The 20238-nt window shown below is 45.8% G+C and overlaps 1 long non-coding RNA gene across 1 annotated transcript; it reads left to right on the plus strand.

Moving 5' to 3' along the window:
* Window positions 1–52: 52 nt before the first annotated feature.
* On the plus strand, window positions 53–17916 carry LOC114600059 (uncharacterized). The gene is made up of 3 exons (XR_003707450.2): window positions 53–362; window positions 16054–16155; window positions 17237–17916. It is a non-coding gene; the product is annotated as an uncharacterized LOC114600059 (long non-coding RNA).
* The last annotated feature ends 2322 nt before the right edge of the window (window positions 17917–20238 follow it).

The raw sequence follows: 20238 nt of genomic DNA on the forward strand, positions 1-20238 counted from the left end.
TTGCTTTACTCTGATGCTTCCAGCAGCCCCTCCGCCCCCAGCCAGACCCTCCCCAACAAGCCCACCCCCAGCTGAGAGCGCACAGAAGAAAGCCAGCCTCCAACTGTAAAAAAAAACAACAACACATCAAGGGGCAATCTTCCTTTTTTAAAAAAACAACAAACCACCACCAACAAAAACTGGGGCTACCATCCTACACCCACTTGCACTGGAGTAAGCCCTGCTGAACTCAACAGGGGAGACCCAAGAAGAGCCCAGTTGCTGGATCCGGCCAACTGGATCAGCATCCTGTTCTCACAGCTGCCAACCGGATGCCCCTATGGGACGCCCGCAAGGAGAGCTCTGGGGCTTATAATAGTGTGGTAAGCATGTTTTACGGTAACGCACCTTTATGGCCTTTTCTGCCCTTCCACCCCCCCCCCAAAAAAACTTGGTAGTTGTTTTTGATGAATTAAATTTCACACCTAAAAGGTTTTCTCGAGAACTGTGAAGGCAAGGAGCTTGAACTTTAAAGAAGGTTGTGTGTACGTTCTTTTTCCTCAGTTCTGATTGAGGTTGATCTTTTCCTCGAAGCTGGGTTTTTGGGGGGGGAAATGCATCAAAATGCAGCATATGATTAAAAACAATAGGATAGGTGCAGGGCCGGATTTAGGTTTGATGAGGCCCTAAGCTACTGAAGGTAATGGGGCCCTTTGTATGTCCAGCTGTCTCTTGTCAACAATAAATTGTCGCTGTTTTTGTGTTGAATATATACTATATGATAATTTATGGACCTAATAGGTAGGCCATTTGCACATGCAGAATGTAGGCACCCTATATACAGAAATGAGCAAACCAGTGATATTTTAGGGAGCAGGCTAGCGGGCGGGGCCCATTACTTTACATCATAGGAGCCTACACAATACAAAACACTGTTGCTGTATGTAGGTTTTCTTTTATTTGTTTTTTTATCTTATATTTTGGAAATGTACATCCCGGTTTTTTTTTCTTTAATTTTTTTTGGGGGCCCCCAATAGAGTGGGGCCCTAGGCTTGTTTTGCTTAGATGTAAATCCAGCACTGGATAGGCAGGGATTGTGGCTAATGGCATGGGTACACCCCCTCCCAAACCAGTTGTGGGATTGCACTCGATGCAGAGTAAATAGGAACCAAATCCATGTTGACTGCTTGCCCTGCATGAGCTGTGTGTGTGTTTTGGAATGGGGAAGTTTCTGCTACCTACAAAAGATCACACCCATCAAGGCTCTCCAAATTGATTAGAATCTCCACTTCATCCCTGGCACCCTCGGTGCGCCTACCAAGGCTTCCTGTCCATTCTAATTATTATTTTCTTCTTATAAAAATGGTTTTGCTTTTGGTGGGATTGTTTGTTTGGGGTGGGGTATCTGCTTTTTGGTCTATGTTTTATTTGTATTTGTAGCAAGGTTGGTCACAACTAAACGACTAAACAACAACAACAAATAGGTGTTTTGTTTGCCCTGAGCAGATTTTCTTCGGTGAAATGGGTATTGCATGGTGCCCACAACCATTTCTCAAATTTCCAAATGTGCCTCTGGGCCGAAAAAGGTTAGGGGCCACTGATCTAGAAGCATTAATTTTAAAGTGGAGGGCTTTTCCAAGTGGTTTTTATGCAGTGTTTTCAGTTTCAAAACATTACTATACTACTACAACATCTATCTATATTTCCTCTGGAGAGTCAAAGGCAATTTAGCTGATTCTTGACCTGAACTGGGGCATGCTGATTTAACTATCATAAAGACTCCACAGTCTCCATTGTGCCTCATTTACAAAAGGAAACATGGACCCTGGCTAAGCTTCTGGAACCCCTGGACTCTCTCACTGATCAGAGGTTGGAGTGGCGTGCAACACTCTTCTTAGTAAGACCCTCTGGGTTGCAGCAGGGCCAGCTTGTGCCAAAAACGAGGGCTTTCCAAAGAGTGGATGGCTGCCCAAGGATGGTAGAGCAGTCAAATAGAAGGGCGTCATGAGAAACGGAGACATATCACAACACTGCCTAACCCTTCTACTGGAAATATATTTGGAAGGGACAGCAACAGATACAGTGGTACCTTGGTTTACGGACTTAATCCGTTCTGGAAGTCGGTTCTTAAACCAAAGCGTTCTTAAACCAAGGCGTGCTTTTCCATAGCAGCGGGGGTCTCAATTTACAAATGAAACACACTCAACAGGAAGCAGAATATGTTCTGCTTCCAAGGCAAAGTTCACAAAACACCTACTTCCGGGTTTGCAGCGTTTTTAATCCAAGTTGTTCATAAACTAAGATGTTCTTAAACCAAGGTACCACTGTACAAGAGAGAGGAAGAGGAGGCTACTCAATAACTGAAACCACAATTTAAATATTAATATATAAAGTTGCTCATCATGCAAATTGTCTAGAACAAGTGGAACCTGCAACAAACAGATTTCAGGGTTCCTGGTCAGGGTTCCTGCCAATCAGCCATGCCCTTTTCCAACACACTCTCTGCCCCCCCCCCCGCCCTGCCCCTTGCCCATTAGCTTTCTTCTTTTCCCACCAACAGCATTCCTCAGCCACTAAGCATACTCATAAGGCTGGTGGTTTCTCAGCATTGTTTCCCCATCGCCACCGCTGAAATATTTTTGTATTTCTATAAACCTTGGGTTTCCTCCAAGCTTGTTCACACCTTCTTTTCCTTCCTCAGTGGTCCTGTTTTGGCTGCATAGTTGGCACTCAGCAGCACCTAAGCATACAAGCAACTCCCCATTGACGTTCTGAGGCAGTGCACGTTTAAGTGAAATTGTGTTTTTTGGGAAGACCTGCAAACTCCACCACAATCGCTCTCTCCAAACTTCCTTGCTCAAACTCCAACTCACCTCAAAGTTTGGTGCAATGGCTCCTGGGACAGCACTTGCAAAGGCTTGTAGGATTGCTAGACACTATTGTCACACAATTTTTGTCATTTTTGCACTCTCTTAGAGCTTAGGTGCGGCCGCACGTGCCTCGAACACACATAAATGGGGAGTTGCCTATACTATTAGATGTAGTGATATACATAAAAAAAGGTAAAGGACCCCTGACAGTTAAGTTCAGTAGCGAAAGACTCTGGGGTTGCGGCGCTCATCTCGCTTTACTGGCCTAGGGAGCTGACGTTTGTCCGCAGACAGTTTTTCCAGGTCATGTGGCCAGCATGACTAAGCCGCTTCTGGTGAAACCGGAGCAGTGCACGGAAACGTCGTTTACCTTCCTGCTGGAGTGGTACCTATTTATCTACTTGCACTTGACATGCTTTCGAACTGCTAGGTTGGCAGGAGCAGGGACTGAGCAATGGGAACTCACCCCGTCGCGGGGATTCGAACCGCCGACCTTCCGATCGGCAAGCCCTAGGTTCTGTGATTTAGACCACAGCGCCACCCACTAATTATAATCCAACCATTTTGTTAATAGACAAAACAATTCCCCACCCCATCCCCCACAGTGGCATTTATCTTTGGCAGTGGAAAGGGGGAAGATCTGGTCATGGATCTCCCAAAGTCACATCGAGTTAACGCTGAGTTTCTCAATCAACTATATTCAGTGCGCTTCTCTGTGCTAGATTGTTGCTGCTCTCTCACCCTAATAGGACAACAAAAGACTTTTGTTAAATTCATTCGAAAACTCTCAGGGAAGCAAATTTTGGGACAAACCATGCGAATAATCGGAGCGAGGGTCTTTTTTTTTTTTCTGGAGCCTTAACAAGTAGCCCCAAAATGCGCTGAGTGCCTGCGCACACTGCATTGTCATTCCTCCTTGTCAAGGAGCAAGGGATCACCTCCTACTACTGCTTTGACTTGTGGGCCTGAAGGGAAAGGGAAGGGAGGGGCGGAGAAACGATTTTGAGCCATCAGAGTTTGCATTGGTCTCAGGGGAAGCCCAGAGCGCTGTAGTCTGCGCACTCCTTTTTGATGTGGTTGCTCAAAGAAAAGGATGCTGGAGGGGGAGGGGCCCCTGCCTCCTCTTCTGTACAAAATTCTGCTGTGCTGCTCCTCAAAGAAATGGGGCTCCATCCTGCTAAAATAAAGGAAGGTGTGAGAAAGCAGCAGGGCAGGGAATTTTGAGGGCTGTTTCCCCACTGATGGTGTTCTAAGGCGCAACATTCTCTCTCTGCACATGAGACCAGCCTCCTTGTCGCTGTGAGCTGCTTAGGTCAAGTTCATTTTGCGCTTTCTCTCTCTCTCTCTCTCTCTCGCCAGCAATATGAATGCTTTCCTCACCCAGCATATACTGGGCTACACGTGTACCCCACCAAATCCACTGACACAGATACGCTAGGCCGCAGGCAAAGGGAAAAGAATGGATTGGCCTTCTTTGGCCCTGGGACAGAGAGTGGGGGGAGGACACCGTGTGCATTTAAGGGACAATGTCACTTTCCTCTTAGTCAAGACTCTTTGTCAATTGCTGGGGAAATAATTGACCTCAAGCTACTTCAGTCACAACCAATAGAAAAATGGAACAGTGATGAGTCCAGCTGTTCGGCAGAAATCAGACAAGAGGAGTGAAAACAAAAGGTAGCAGCAACAGAGCTGACATAGAAAATATTTAAAGCTTCATGTTGAAATTCTTCGCCAGCTCAGGAAGTTCGCTCCAAAGGGCAGAGATATTTGAGGTGACACATCCTAAAATATTGACCTCCCTTAAAAATACAGACAGGCTCCCCCCCCCCTTTTTGCCTGTACACTTGAAACACAATATTAAAGATTGCTAAAGATACCAGGAAAGAGTGTAAAAAGGGCCCTCTGTATCATGGGCGGTTTGTATACATTCATTTGTGCAGATAAGTTCCATATAAACCCATCTGATTATCTGTGATTCATGTTTGTTCTTGAGAGTCAAAGGGATTTGATATATTAAAACTTCCACTGTGTGGTGCTAAATACAGAGAATTGCGAATATTAAAAGAATTATTCCTGATTTGCAGAATATGGCTGTCTGTATCCCCTTTAAATTTGCTAAAGAATGGATGGATGAATAGACAGGGCAGGAAATCCCAAGGCACCATTATGATTTTAAAGTGGTTTGTTAAAATATAAACATAAATCATATTCAAACTAAAAGATTCCCCATTTACAAAAGATGATTTCATGATCTTTTTGTAAAATGCGGAGCTACGGCAACTCAACCTGGGAAGCAGGCCAATTTGTATGGGTAGGAGGATTCATGTATCAATCATTCCCCAGCACAATATTCCACGTGCATTAAGAGTAGCCTTCCTCGACTTTCGGTCCCCAGATGTTGTTGACTACAACCCCTATTAAACCCAACCAGCATAGTCAATGGTCAGGATGCTGTGGGTTGTAGTCCAACAACATTTGAAGGCCCAAGGGTTGGGAAAAGCTGATACAAAGGTTGAAGCTGTCCCAGGTTAGCATGATGAGAACTCGGTAAGGTCCTTTTGGCTGTGTAGCTAAAGTGTCACACCATGTCTGGATGGATGGATGGATGCAAGGAAGTGGTGTGAGGCACCAGCTGGGGAACCCCCAAAGGAACTCCTGGGGGAAGAAGGCTCAGAGCCTGGGGAGTGGTGGTGGGACAATGCTGAGGAAGAAAAGGGAGAAGACTGAGAGCAGGAGCTGTCAGAAGCTGAAGAGGTAACAGGATTTAGTGAGCAGGAAAGGCTGTGACAGAGAGCAGTCCAGAATCAGAGGCAGAAGCAGAGGGTGGAGAGGAAGGTGGGGGAGCCAAGAGGCAGAGATCAAACAGGCTGTTGAAGAAGCCAGGGGGTCTCCCCTTCTGCTGCAACCAACTCCCTTCCCCCACACTCTGGAACACCTCCCTCTTGCCAAAAATTGGTTGTTCCAGCAGCAGCAGCAGCAGCAGCAGCAGCAGCAGCAGCAGCAGTGTGGTGGTTGGGAAGCCACCTCCAGGCTTTCTGAGTCAGCTGCTTCACATCACCTCATGGTTGGGTCAGCTCCGGGTGCAATTCCTACTGTAAACGTAGCAAGCAGTGCAGGAAGGAATACTGTATCTCTTTCCTTTCCAGCCCAGATCAGAATGGAAATCGCGCCTACTGTCCAGTATAGTTAGTTACTTTAGGTGGGGAGATCTATTGATGCCGATGGGATTCTCCCCCTGCTAAGTTCCAAGCTGCCAGACTAGCATGATGTAATAAGTATTTGCCAAAGAAATACACTGAGCACTTACTATTGAGGCTTGCAGGCATCTTTGGGTGCTGCCTGTATATTTGTAAATAAGTGCAAATATGAAAAAGCATTCTCCTCCAAGTGCCCAAGGACCCCTTTCCAAAGGGAACCCGCCTCGCTTGCAGGGGTTGGACTGGTCCCTTCCAATGCTATAATCGTATGATTCAAAGTGTAGAGAATGTGACAATAAATTAACAACCAAACTGCAGTGGAATAGAGGCTCAAGGCTAGAGGAGGGCGGGCGGGCGGGAGGCCAGGGACTCATGCATTAGCAGATATGCTACTAATGATACAAGTAGAAAACAATGTCACTGTCCCCAGTTCCTCTTTCCTGCCATATGCCCTGTTTTGCCAGGAAGTGTGGAAAACATTAATGGAGGGGAAAGTGAGAGCGGGAGAGGCTTTTTCAGTGGCTAGGCCAAACACAGAAATGCTTCCAAAGATCCCCAAGAAACAGTATCTGTCTCAGCCAGCTGCTCAGTGACACATGACACATGGAAAGTACGGTGTTCTGGTAAGCTTGCATTGCACTCTCCCCTGCTCTCACGTCACCTGATTAGATTGGGAACAATGCACAGCACTCCCTGTCACCAGCAGTAATGCTTGCAATACAGGGCTCTTCTATATGAAAAGTGCCCATATAGGCCAGGGAGCTAAACTAGAAATCTGTGGCGGTGCTACAGGTATGAACATCTGCAGAAGGCGTCAAAACGACTGGTGCAATCCTATCCATTGTTCTTGGCCCATCTCCTCCCCTTTTGCATCAGCAGCAAGAAATGTGTCATTGAGTCGTGGAGAGGGGAGCAATGGAAACTTTAAAAAGCCGTGAGAGCTTGAGATAGGATGCTTCCCCCCTCCCCATATGCACCCTTGTTCCTGTGAAAATAATAGCTGCTGATAGACAGCAAGATCAACTTTACCGATGTGTACAGGGGTGCTTTCCCCCCAGGATGATCACTGAAAATATCAACACCTGATCTTTTCTCGATAGCACCAAAATTGCACTCCATAATTATTTTCCAGGGCTTCAGGGCATTATCCTCTCCAGCAGGGATGATTTAGCAATATCTGCAGAGCAGACAACCCCTTGCTACCAAGGAAATCACCCTGGCTCTGTCCTCAGCCTGGCAATGGAACTTTAACACATGGTTCTGTTCCTCTCTGAGCTCCCAGCGCAGGCTCCCGTTCAGAGCTGCTCTCTTGCTGTCCTCAGCTGATTCCCTGCAAGGCAGAACCAACTGCTTTTATAGGAGTTTTATCAAGCCTGAGTGAATAAAAATCCAACTGCACATGAAAAAGAAGGTGGGGGAGGGAAGGGTTGGAGCCAAAGCGTATGTGTCTGCTAGGAAACAAAAGACTGGAGATAGAACTGCTCACTGTACAATGCACAGGGATGCATTTCTCAGGGTTTCCAGTGGAAAGTTTCCCAAGGATTTACAGCTCAACCATAAACCTGATCACTGGTGTGGAACTCGACCTATTGCGGCATGGGGACAAAGTTGTGACTTTATTGTTTGGCCTCAAATTTAATTTAGCTATTTTAACCCTTCGGACTGTCAGGAAGAGTGTCTTTGCCCATGGCATTATGTGCCGAAGTAATTAAGCTTGCTAGTGAATGGCAAGACTCCTCAAAGGAAACAGAAGAAAGGCCCAAATTGCTTTGATACTACTGCACCTTGCCCTCAAGCACATACATTTATTGGGGCTTTAAAATCAAACTCCTGTGACTAACTTTACATACACGTGACATTAAAAATATTAAGAGTGAATGTAGGCTTGCCGTATGTCAGGAAAATTACTGACAGGTCCTGGTTTTCGGGTGTAAAAATGGCGTCGGGGGGAATTTTGATGAATTGGCAAAATGTCAGGGACAACCCAGGTATATGGCAACGCGATGTGGGAGGCTCAACAATTTGAGTTTGTTCCCGAAAAAAGCTCAGCAAGGTGGGTTTCTTTTTTTAAAAAGCACAACCATTTTTGTGGTTGCGGAACCCTAGCCAATGACAGGAGGTGGACAGGGTCTATAGTTATGTCTGAAAGGTTCTCCCAAAGAACAAGTGTTGGCTTCCTGTTCCTCTGTGCCTCATGTTAGACAGAAAAGCTGCTGTTTTCATCCCCCCGTGTTTTCTAACGGCAGAAAAGTACCAGTTTTAATGTATGCGGATGACGCTGTTCTTCTCTCTCAAACCAAAGTGGGTCTGAAACGTGCCTTAGGAAAGTTTAGTGACCAATGTAACACTGAACTGTTAACAATTAACTTTGCCAAAACCAAAATTGTACATTTTAACCGCTCTTTCAGGAAAGATAATTGGAGCATAAAGGGAAACGCCATTGAACAGACTAAGACCTTCCAATACTTAGGCATTACTTTCTCTTATAATGCCAAATTGTCAACACATCTGACCACATCAGCTATATCAGCAGGAAGAAGTGCAAATGCCATCTTTAGATTATTCAGAAGGAAAGGAGCTGGCTTCCTCCCGATGGCCCTAAAAGTTTTTCAGGCAAAATCTTTAGCCCAACTTCTGTATGGCTCTCAAATTAGCCCCTCTGCCAACCTTAAGACCCTTGAAACAGTACAATCAAAATTCTTAAGATCATTATTTGCTACCCCAAAGTGTACACCTAATGTAGTCTTAAGGCAAGAGGCAGGACTGCCCAGAGTGGAATTAAAAGTCTGGGAGCAAGCAATATCCCTCTGGCTGAAAATCCATTACAATCCTAAGGGACTGTTACCTTGCTACCTGGCCGCAGTTCCCTACCCTCCTTGGCTTATGCAAATAACTAACAAGATCAAACAAATTGGCTTAAACCCTGAAAATCTTTTTATTGGAACTCTGAACAAGGCAAAAGCAATTATCACTCAGAGACTTTACGATGTCGAATTACAACAAGAAGACGCCCTACTCCCAGAGTCGTATAGATGTTTAAAAGCTTGGCCTAATTTTGCAGCTGCCCCTTACTTAACTAACATCACTAACGAAGCTTATAGATGGGCTTTCTCTAGAGCCCGCTTTGAGACAATGCCCTCAGCAGTGCTGCACAGCAAATTCACGCGGGTACCAATGCATGCGCGTCTCTGCCCCTGTATGTCTAATAAGGTAGAATCTGTCACACACATCCTTCTATTCTGCGAATTTTATAGTGAAGAACGAGTTCAACTTATTTTGCCGCTTTTATCAAAATTTATACCCCTACAACATTATTTGGAATCCTCCCCCGAAATTCTACGAAAATACCTTCTGGAAGATTCCTCAAGCTCAATATCATATGAGGTGGCCAAATTTTGCACTTTAGTAATCAGGAAGCGTAAATCTCCTCTGTTGAACGGCACTCTGCGAAGTTCCCCTGTGTAATCCTTTTTTCTTTTTCTTTTTTCTTTTCTGATGTTGTTGTTGATCTCTTTTTGTTTGATCTTGCGGTGTCTAGTGTCACTGGCTTTTGCCACAATTAAAAAATAATAATAACAACAACCTTTTGTGCTCTTCCACACCCGTCCAATGTTCCTGACCCTTATTTTGGATTCCTTTAGCTTCTTTTAAATTCTTATAGACTTTTATATTCACCTTGTGTTTTAATACCTTTTTAGATTTTAAATGCTGGTCTATGACCGTAATAAAGATTTGATTTGATTTGATTTGCTGCTGTTTTCATTGGATGGAATCAGCAGCCATTATATTTCCCAGAATGCCTCACGTGTCAATCATTATCATAAGTATTATTTTTATTATATTTTATTAGTATTATTTTTCATGTACAAGTTCCAAAGCAACAATAAAACACAACATGGGGGAAACATAAATATTAAAATATACTAAAATGTCACTGAACTCAGTCACAAGGGAAGCAGATGCCAGATGCCTGAAAAATAGTGGTATAAAGTGGAAACATCCCAGCCCCCTTTCATTAAAATTGTTCCAGGAACTAAAACAAGCAAACGCAATCGTCACAAATAGCAAAGCCCACAATGGGGCATGATACCAGGAAGAAGCAGAACTAAAGACTATGACCTCACAAGCTATTTTAAACCCTTTGAGAAGCGAGCAAGCTCACGGCCTGGACACAATGAAGGGTAAATAAAAATGGTGGTCACAGCCTGTACCATCAGCAAGGAGCAGTCAGACAAAGCACCATGAGCACCTATGACTTTAACTAATGCAATGAAGGAAGAAATGACTCAACAATATATCAAAGCAAGGAAAAATGGACTGCTGGGCAACATTGCTAGAAATTAAGCTGAAAAACGTGCACATAGACTGAATCCACTGAAGCTGCTGCCTCTGAAACACTGGAGAGAGTTGCACTTCATGATTATATATAAGGAAGCTACGGTAAATTTGCACTTGAAGAAGTCGGTCACAGATAGGGTCACCGCTCAACCACCAGCCAGAGCTGATACCTTAATGGCAAAATAAAAACCATAACTGCTATCAACAGGTATTGCAAAATTAAGTGGTTATGAAACATCATAAAATATATCACCAAACTTTCATATTCTACATACTGATAAGAGTTATAAAGAGTATTGAAGGTTTTATAGAAAAAGAAATATCAATGAAATGATCATGAAAGGGTAATAAACATGAAAATTTTACAAAGATTACTTTTTTGTAAGAACTCAACTAGTTTTGAAATAGTGGAATAACATATTCAACCATGGGAGTTACACCCTGGAGTCCAATTCTTCATTTTCAGAGGCTGAGGGTGAGAACTCTGAAGGCCAGTCCTGGAAGTGCTCCCAGATGCACCTACTGGGCCAGTGACCCTATGTGCCACTGCAGTCCTCTGACTTGGAGGGCTCTGCTGAAGAAGACGCAAGAAGACACTCTGTTGCAGGAGAAGGCTACTGGAGAAGGCTGGGCCCTTGACATAGAGCAGCAACTTTCAGCACAAGTGGTGCTAACAATTACACTGCACCACCTGCTGCTGCTTCTGCTGCTATTATTATGTAAGGGCTCAGTTTCAGCTTTTATGATATAAGGGCTCAGTTTCAGCTTATTGCTTCCTGGAGCAACTTCAGAGCTTTCTGTTCTCCAGACCACAGACTGAGCCTTGCACTGAACCCAGCAAGGGAACCTGCTTGCCTTGCCTATCCTTTACCCTGGTTGGCCCCTGCCACACTGCAGAGCACAACAGTAGCAAGTAGTCCAGGGTTGTCATGGTTTCATTAAAAGTGAGACCTTGCATTCACATCTGTTGCTGTGAGGGCAAAACGTGACATGGTATGGCAGCAACAAGTACTGCTCCTCATGTCTTCCCTCCCCCTGCCATTCACACATAAAGCAAATATAAATTTCTATTATTATGCTACATAACATCATGGGTGAACTGTGATCTGACAAAATATAAAAACTATAAAATACACAAGAACCCTTGTCCCCCAAATATCAACCCAGTTCTCCTCAAATTCTCTTTTTAGTTATAGGGACCTTTTCATCTATGTTTGGTAAGCTCTCAGTTTTATATCATAACCTCTGGAAGTTGGGGGAGAATTTCAGGATGTTTTAGCCACACATTTTCACTCTTTATGGCATACTTCTTAGATCCTCTTGTATACTTGCTATGAATTATGAACTCCATCAAACTCAGCCTACCCAGAATAATGACTGAAATAAAATTTACAAAATTTTACAAAATAAAATTTACAAAATTATACAAAAGTTACAGTATTATGAAATTTAAAATGCAAGGAAACCACCCTGATTATCCTGGGCATCTTTACTCTTGCTTCTGATTTCCTCCAGCCTTGGATTTTCTGCATGGTAATGTAAAAGATAAAAGGGACGCAGGTGGCGCTGTGGGTAAAAGCCTCAGAGCCTAGGGCTTGCCGATCGAAAGGTCGGCGGTTCGAATCCCTGCGGCGGGGTGCGCTCCCGTCGTTCGGTCCCAGCGCCTGCCAACCTAGCAGTTCGAAAGCACCCCTGGGTGCAAGTAGATAAATAGGGACCGCTTACAAGCGGGAAGGTAAACGGCGTTTTGTGTGCGGCTCTGGCTCGCCAGATGCAGCTTGTCACGCTGGCCACGTGACCCGGAAGTGTCTCTGGACAGCGCTGGCCCCCGGCCTCTTGAGTGAGATGGGCGCACAACCCTAGAGTCTGTCAAGACTGGCCCGTACAGGCAGGGGTACCTTTACCTTTACCTTTAATGTAAAAGATAATATGAGATTGGACCAAGTTAAAGGGATCAAAACAAGAGACTGAAACCCTTTTCAAGCATTCTCCCCTCCCCCCCACCTTGCGTTGTGTTGCCCAATGGAAAGAGCAAGAAGCCCTCCCAGGCCCTCCCACTCCATGACATCACTATTGCCATTCCCACAACCCTCCAGGTATTTGGGAGGGGGGCTGGACATCTGTAGCAGGGAGCTTGATTGAGAAATGTCTCCCAAAGGTTCTGATTGTGATGGGGAGTCTACACATGTCAAAGAGGCTCCCTACTGCAGAAGTCAGTCCCTAATACTTGTAGGGTTGTGGGAATGGCAATTGTGGAAGAGGCCAGGGAATAACATCCCCCCCCCCTCCTTCTACTTCTTCACATCAAGAAGTAATGGTGAGCGGGGGCATCTGAAGGTGCCTCGTTCATCAGGGTTGAAGATAAAAGAACAGTGGCTTTTTAAAACTCTAATAACCAGCCATTTTTTTCCCAGCTGAAAGTGCCATCTCTTTGAATATTTTAAAATTGCAGGATAGGTAATAATAATAATAATTTATTTATACCCCGCCCATCTGGCGGGGTTTTCCCAGCCACTCTGGGCGGCTTCCAACAAAATATTTAAATACAGTTGTCCATCAAACATTAAAAGCTTCCCTAAACAGGGCTGCCTTATGAGGAGGTAAACTGAAGCCAAAATGATAACCGACTTCTCGGAAAGGAGAAAGCAACTATTTTGTTATGGCCAAATACAGATTCACACACACACCTGCTTATCCTGAAAGCAAGTGTTGTTTTGTGTCAACAGAAAGTCTGCTGTTTCGTTTAGGCACCTGTACATTATCTGGACTTTATTGCATGATAAGGGTTCACAAGCATTTTCCATCCCGAAAGGCCTTTCTGTGTGTGGAGACAGGCCTTTCCCGACGCCTACCAGACTCCTTCCACTTCTGTGGATTTGTTCCTAGTGAAGAAAAGCACAGCACACAGCCCTCCGCTTCTCAGGGATCATGGCAGGCAGCACAGTGCCTTTGCGTTCACACCGGTTGAGTGGCCTGACAGTTACCAAGTGTGAACCCTCAGAGACATGCTCCGTTTCTAAAGTCAGGAAATAAAACCTTAAAGACACGCAGGTCTCAGAAAGAAAACCTCATGGAGACTTTGATGTCCCATCTGCCTCCCCACCTTTCTTCCTGCCCTTCCTCCTTTCACATTTCTGTCTTCTTGAAAATCAAATTAAGAGAGGCCTGTGATGCACTTCTTAAACAGATGAAATGGAGGTGGGGGAGGGAACTTCTATAATTGGATCACTTACTGTGTGAATAATCACAGTCATCTGTAACCACAGTGACTGTGGTTTTAACCTTACTTGGGCATTTCTAAACCACAGAGATGACCCAGCCATCTGCAGCGACACAGGCCCATCCCCACTGTGTCCAAGGGAGCCCAGCTTTCGTGTTCTGTTCTTTCCGTTAACCATGAAATGGAACTGAAAGTGTCTCATTCACAGAGCAGCCGCCAGCAGGGGACAGTGATATGATAGGAACTGATGGCACTTTGCAAACCTTCTCCATGCAGACCTTTTGCCTGCTGACTTGCAGATACTTTGAGGAGAGAGGTTTGCCAGCTGAAAGGACTACCAAGCTCTGAGAAGTGAGCCCCGCTGTTTGATTATTATTTGTAGTTCTGGTCCACCAAGTGGTCCCAGGGCAGGTTACACAAACATCACAGTTAAAATAGGTACAATGTAGATTTAAATCACCATATAAAATCGCACAAAACAGTCAAAAGCAGAATAAATGGGGGATGTCAAATATTTGTCATATACACTTAAAGCACATTATAGCACTTTAACAAGTCTTCCAGAGCAGATATGGAGAAGGGGAAAGTGTGCCAGGAGGGGGAATTTCCATTGCACCCGTGGGAATCCTTGCACTGGCTTCCTTTACAGGGTTTCCCAAACAGCCAAGCTGTTTTTGGACTACAACTCCCATAATCCCTATCTAGCAGGACCACTGGTCAGGGATGATGGGAATTGTAAGCCAAACACAGCTGGAGAGCCAAGTTTAGGAAACCCTGCTAGTGCAATGGATTAGTTGAATACAGCCCCTGTGGCAACACCTCCCTCCTGATACATATCAAGACAGGCACCAATCTATACTGTCTTTTTGGACTTTCCTATTTCAATACGCCTTCTAAGTAGAAAATTTATATCCTGAACGGTATCTGTTTTGGATGAAATTGTTTACATATATATATATGTAACTGTTTTTATATATGCAATTTTATGTTTTTATTGTACAGTGGTAAAAGGTAAAGGTGAAGGTACCCCTGCCCGTACGGGCCAGTCTTGACAGACTCTAGGGTTGTGCGCCCATCTCACTCTAGAGGCCGGGGGCCAGCGCTGTCCGGAGACACTTCCGGGTCACGTGGCCAGCGTGACAAAGCTGCATCTGGAGAGCCAGCGCAGCACACGGAAACGCCGTTTACCTTCCTGCCAGTAAGCGGTCCCTATTTATCTACTTGCACCCAGGGGTGCTTTCGAACTGCTAGGTTGGCAGGCGCTGGGACCGAGCAGCGGGAGCGCACCCTGCCACGGGGATTCGAACCGCCGACCTTTCGATCGGCAAGCCCTAGGCACTGAGGCTTTTACCCACAGCGCCACCCGCGTCCCTTCTGTACAGTGGTACCTCAGGTTAAATACTTAATTCGTTCCGGAGGTCCGTTCTTAACCTGAAACTGTTCTTAACCTGAAGCACCACTTTAGCTAATGGGGCCTCCTGCTGCCGCCCGCACCGCCAGAGCACGAATTCTGTTCTCATCCTGAAGCAAAGTTCTTAACCTGAAGCACTATTTCTGGGTTAGCGGAGTCTGTAACCTGAAGCGTATGTAACCTGAGGTACCACTGTACTGCAAAATCACTTTGAGATGTTTCATAGGAAACAATTCATACATGAAATAAAATCACCCGCAGACTTTGCAACAACAACAAAATGTGCTATCCTGCTGGGAACTGAAGAGGTTAAGCCTTGCCCCCACCCCACCCCGCAGCAACACACTGCATTTCTGGGCTGGGTGCAGAGAAGGAGGTCTTCTTCCCTCCTTCCACAGCTATTTCGGCTTCTGTGCTAAGCATGGACTTGGAATGGAGTCCTCAGTTCCTCTCTGCCAGCCTGTGGATTCACCTGCTTGCAATGCAGTCTAGAGCTAGCCAGCAAGTCCTTAAATACAAATCTGCCCTCAATAGTCATATAGCTAGCTAGGGATGCCCTTGCAGGAGCAAACAGATATTTCACAAATTGGAAGGCACTTGCTATGTAAAGGGACAATTTATGACAGTAAAAACAGTAAGATTGTTGCATCTGATCTGTGGCAACTTTCTGTCTGGCAAGGATGTGACCCTTCAATTGCAAATGATGGGGAAGATTAGGTTTTGGTTCTTATCTGTGCAGGAACAATCCATAAAAGCTCCGATTAACCTCTTTAATCAGCCAATTGCTGAAAGGCCCAGTATCCCTGCTTTTACCAGATGACCTGATGAACTCAGCTGCAGTTCAAGGCAATGGTACATAGCCAGTTACTGTTGCCGCTGCTGCTGCTACCCATTTATAAAGAAGCTAACAAACTAATGAGCAGGGCTCGGATTATTCCATGTAATAAGCACACTGAGAAGATCGGCTTTTTGGAATCTCTCCCGTGTCTTACAAAGCTGCACCCTTCACCATCATTTTTTGTCCCTGCCTATTCCTAGGGCTGCGTTTGGGTTACAGAGTTAAATCTCTTGAAAGAGGGGCGAAAGGAAGCAACAAATGGGAAGGAAACTGGCCAGCTTGTGAAATCCAAAACCGGATTGGTAAGAAAAACATCATGAATTATGGATCCCCTGGAGCCGCCGGCAGCCTGTCATTGTGCATGATCTGTCTCCATTGTACTTTTCTGTGCAGGCGAAATTGTTGTCAGCTAGCACAGGGCAAGCCTTTGCTGCCTAGGATCACTGCCTGCTGTTCAAATGGACCTGTGCCTTCCAGCACAAACAGTCCATTGGAAACCAAATGTTTCATGTAACTGATAGTGGCCCCAGTGGATAGGGAAGCCCTTGAAGGGGGGAGGATGAAGGGGAGAGAGGCTTTCAGCTGACCTTGTTCGCTGGAGCTTAGTACTGGTAGAAGCACCAGCTGCAAGGACAGGGACACAGAGTCTCCAAGAAAGCACAAGGCTGGCTATTGTTCCGGACTAGTTTCAAAGGCGAACAGATTTGGGTTGTTTTAGTGGCACTGGCGGCTCTGTGCGCTATGCGAAAGAGGCGCTCCCGGCGCAGGAACAGCCATGGTTCTGCCACGCCTGGAGCTGAGGGAAGCTCCACACCATGGAGAGATGTGCTGTTCCTTTCCTCCTGCTCAGCAGGGGCAAAGAGGGAAGACTGCTTTCAAATGCTGGATTTGAGCAAGGCTTCCTCAAGAGTTTTGCTCACGGAACTTCTTTTCAGAGCCAGGGCTCAGTCGTGGATTAAACCTGAAAGTCAATAATAAAGAAGAGGGGACACTTGAGCATGTGCAGAGTGATTTCTCCGTTATCACACTCCTCCTACGCAGCTCCAGAGGGCGAAGGGGAAAGGGCATGACCTTCAGGCAGGCTCAGGGGTGTGTTTTGAGACTAAAGCATTGCATTGTTCCTGCACCCAGCAGCTCTTTAAAAGAGTTAAAGACATCAAAGTGAGAAACTGAGAATGTTTGTAAGGAAAAGATTGGGGGGGGGCTGCCCAGCTGCACTGTCCTTTTTTGATTCCAGATGCAGGAGTGGGGGGTGGGAGTCTTCAAAGAGGGAACAAAAACAAACTCAAGGTCAAACACTGATGCAGAAGTGGTGCGCTGAAGTGTTGTTTGTGGGGGGTGGAGGAAGAAGCCAAGGAATGACACACTCTGCTTCACTCACAGGCACAATACTCTCCTGGGGGCCTTCCTTCAGGATATGAGCAAACACACCCATAGAAGCAAGGAGGGAAGGACTTCATGCATCCTGCCTCTTCTTCCAAAGCACAGCCTCCAACAGCGGAGAGGACAGCAATCCCTTTGCCAAAATGTAGCATTAAAAACTAGGCATATGTGTGAATCGGGGGGGGGGAAGGTTTCCAATTAAAGGAAAGTAATATTGTGATCAACTATAAAATCACAGCTCACATATTTCAAAGACCGTAAGTGAATTGCGAGGCTCCGAAGTCAGGCATTTTAAAACAGATTGTGCTTTTTCTTTTTCCTCCCCCAGAAGGACACATGTCCCTTTTAAGTAAGCTAAGGTCTGTTATTGACATGAATAAACCATGCATTTCCTATTCAGAATACGGTCCCATCTTGGCTATGCTACTTTCTAAAGGCACACATTTCCCTTCCCTGTTTGGCAACATTTCAACTGCTTGTCATAAGGTGAGCAAGGCCCTCATTTCAGATTCAAATGTGAATCGCTGCCAAATTGACCTGCTGTTCTCTCCCTTTCAGCTACTGTAACCAACACCACACAAACAATGAATTATGAGATTAGAGTTACAGAAAAATGGACTCATTCTGCAGATGTTGTGTCTGGAACAAGCTGCTTTGTCTCATGTTTGTTGTGCCATGTTGCTGCCCCTCAGCACCCCCCACATTTGCTGGGTGGTGATTTGTGCAATAAAACCTTATTGTGTGAAGGGTTAATTATCAGCTTGCTATTTAAAAAAACCTCCCCAAGAAAAAGAAAAACCCCACAGAGAGAGAATAACAGAAACCTTATCTTGATTTTTTAATTTTTTAAAAAAAGAAGGCCATTATAAGGAATGAAAGAGGCAGAATGTTGACCTGCAAACAGAGAAACAGAGGCCCGGATTGTTTTAAAACAGAGAATGACCAGAGCTTTCCAGGCAAAATGGAGAGTTTCAAAGTAAAGAGATAGTGCTATTTTGTTTTGCTTCCCGCCTCCCCACTCCCGGAAAACCAGTCCTGAAATCCCAATTGTGGGGGGTGGGAGGAGAGAGGGAACCCTCAGAGAGGTCTGGGAGATTTCTTTGTTTTGTGTGTGTGCTTAGAGAAGAGAGAAGAGGAGGGAGGTAGAGGAAGAGAGAAAAAGAGGGGGGAGAGAGGGAGGGAGAGAGACAGAGAGAGGTTCTGTCAGCTGTTCAACGCTTAACAGCTGGTACCTGTAGACCAAAATAATACAGCCTGCCTGAGCTGCGTCATGCTAAGCGCAGCGTTGGGGCCATAACAAACTTTGCTAAGTTACGCCATCAAGCGCCTTGGTGAGGCAGCCGCGGGGCGGGGAGGGAGATATGTGCCCCCCCCAACATACACCTCCTGCTTCAGGGAGAGGGGGGGCTCTGGGCCTTGCCCAGCCACGACCCTGTTGCAGAGACTGGGCTCGCCTCCCCCTTCTCCCCCCCTCCAAATGCATCGCCTCCCCACACCCACGGTCGTTTTGTTGTTGCGTGCCAGCAGCATGAAGAGGATGAGAATAGAGGCTCCCTTCATTCCCAGAGAGGGCTCTCCCTGCATATTGATTCCTTCCCCTCCTCCTCTCTCCCTCGTCCCCCCTTCTCGCCCCGCAAGAGGGAAGGGCAGCTGCTTCCTCAACAAGGTCCCCTTCTCTTCTCCAGAGCCTTCCGAATCTGCCAGGCGCAAGGAGGACACAGAGGGGAGAGCGCAGCGAGGGACTGGACTTTGGGCTTTTTGTTTGCTGCTGCTGCTGCTGCTGTTTCCCTCCTTTTCACAAAGTCGCAGCGACATTAGTAAATGGGGACATTTTAAATGGTGGCCTCTTTCAGGAGCAGAGCCAATGCACCACCGACCCTAGAGAGTCTCCTGTGGGGCAGGTGGACCCATTTGACTCTCCATTATAAGCCTGCCTCCTCTTCTGTTTGTTTGGTGAGAATAATCTATTGTCTCCCAATGGACCCGGGGCCTGCTGTTCTGGATGTTTACTTAGCACTTCTTAGTCGTCATCGCCATCTCACAGCCGTGCTTTCTGTATACCCGCCTCTCGCCAGGGAGACCAAAGGTAAAATTGCTGTCAGCTGCAGTGCACCATCACCGTCTCCTTGTTTGTCTTGCCAATACAAAATGCAAGAACAAACCTTGGTTACAACACATGGTTTGTCTGAGGCAAACCATGAGCTTGGGCTCAGATGTAATGCTAAGCCAAATCATGCTTTAGCCCCAGGTAGTGCAGCAGGACCCAGGGAGGTGTGCAACAGACACAAACTTCTCTTTGGGAATCTATACGCTATGTGCACTCTGGGCCACAGTCAAGTTCACACACACCATATATGGATCCAGAAGGAGATAAATGGCTTCCATACAACTCTTCTCAACTGCTTCTGGTTATAGAGATTGTGTGGAGAAGTATGCTATGGCTGGTGTTCAGCTATGTCTTACTCTGAGTAGACCCACTGAAATTAATGAACATGACCAAGTTAGATCAATTAATTTCAGTGGGTCTACTCTGAGTAAAACTTAGTTGGATACCACCTTATAAGTCAAAGTTTCTCATAGCTGCACACTGTTAAAGTGCTTCCCACTTTACATCCCTGACCAGTGAGGTGTTCCAGGGACAAGTGCTGCCTGGAATTAGCTTCCTTTGAAGGAGAGAGCACCAGAACCCAGGAACATAGGAAAGTGACTCAGTCAGACCATTGGGCTCCTCTAGCTCAGTATTGGCACCACTGACTGAAGCAGTTCTCCGGGATTTTGGACACAATTCTCTCCCACTCCTACCTAGACCTGCCAGGAATTGAATCTGGAATCTTCTGTGTGCAAATCAGATGCTCTGTGACTGAACCATGGTCCTTCCCCAAAGGGGAGACTTACTAGGCTTCTGTAATATACGGCATAAATGGAAGCAAACAGTATGTGCAGTCCTACCAGGTGCAGATGTGATCTGTTGCAACTGATCCCCAGGGGATACACATAATCCA

The sequence above is a fragment of the Podarcis muralis genome, chromosome 8 (genome assembly GCF_964188315.1).
Source record: "Podarcis muralis chromosome 8, rPodMur119.hap1.1, whole genome shotgun sequence".
NCBI lineage: Eukaryota > Metazoa > Chordata > Lepidosauria > Squamata > Lacertidae > Podarcis > Podarcis muralis.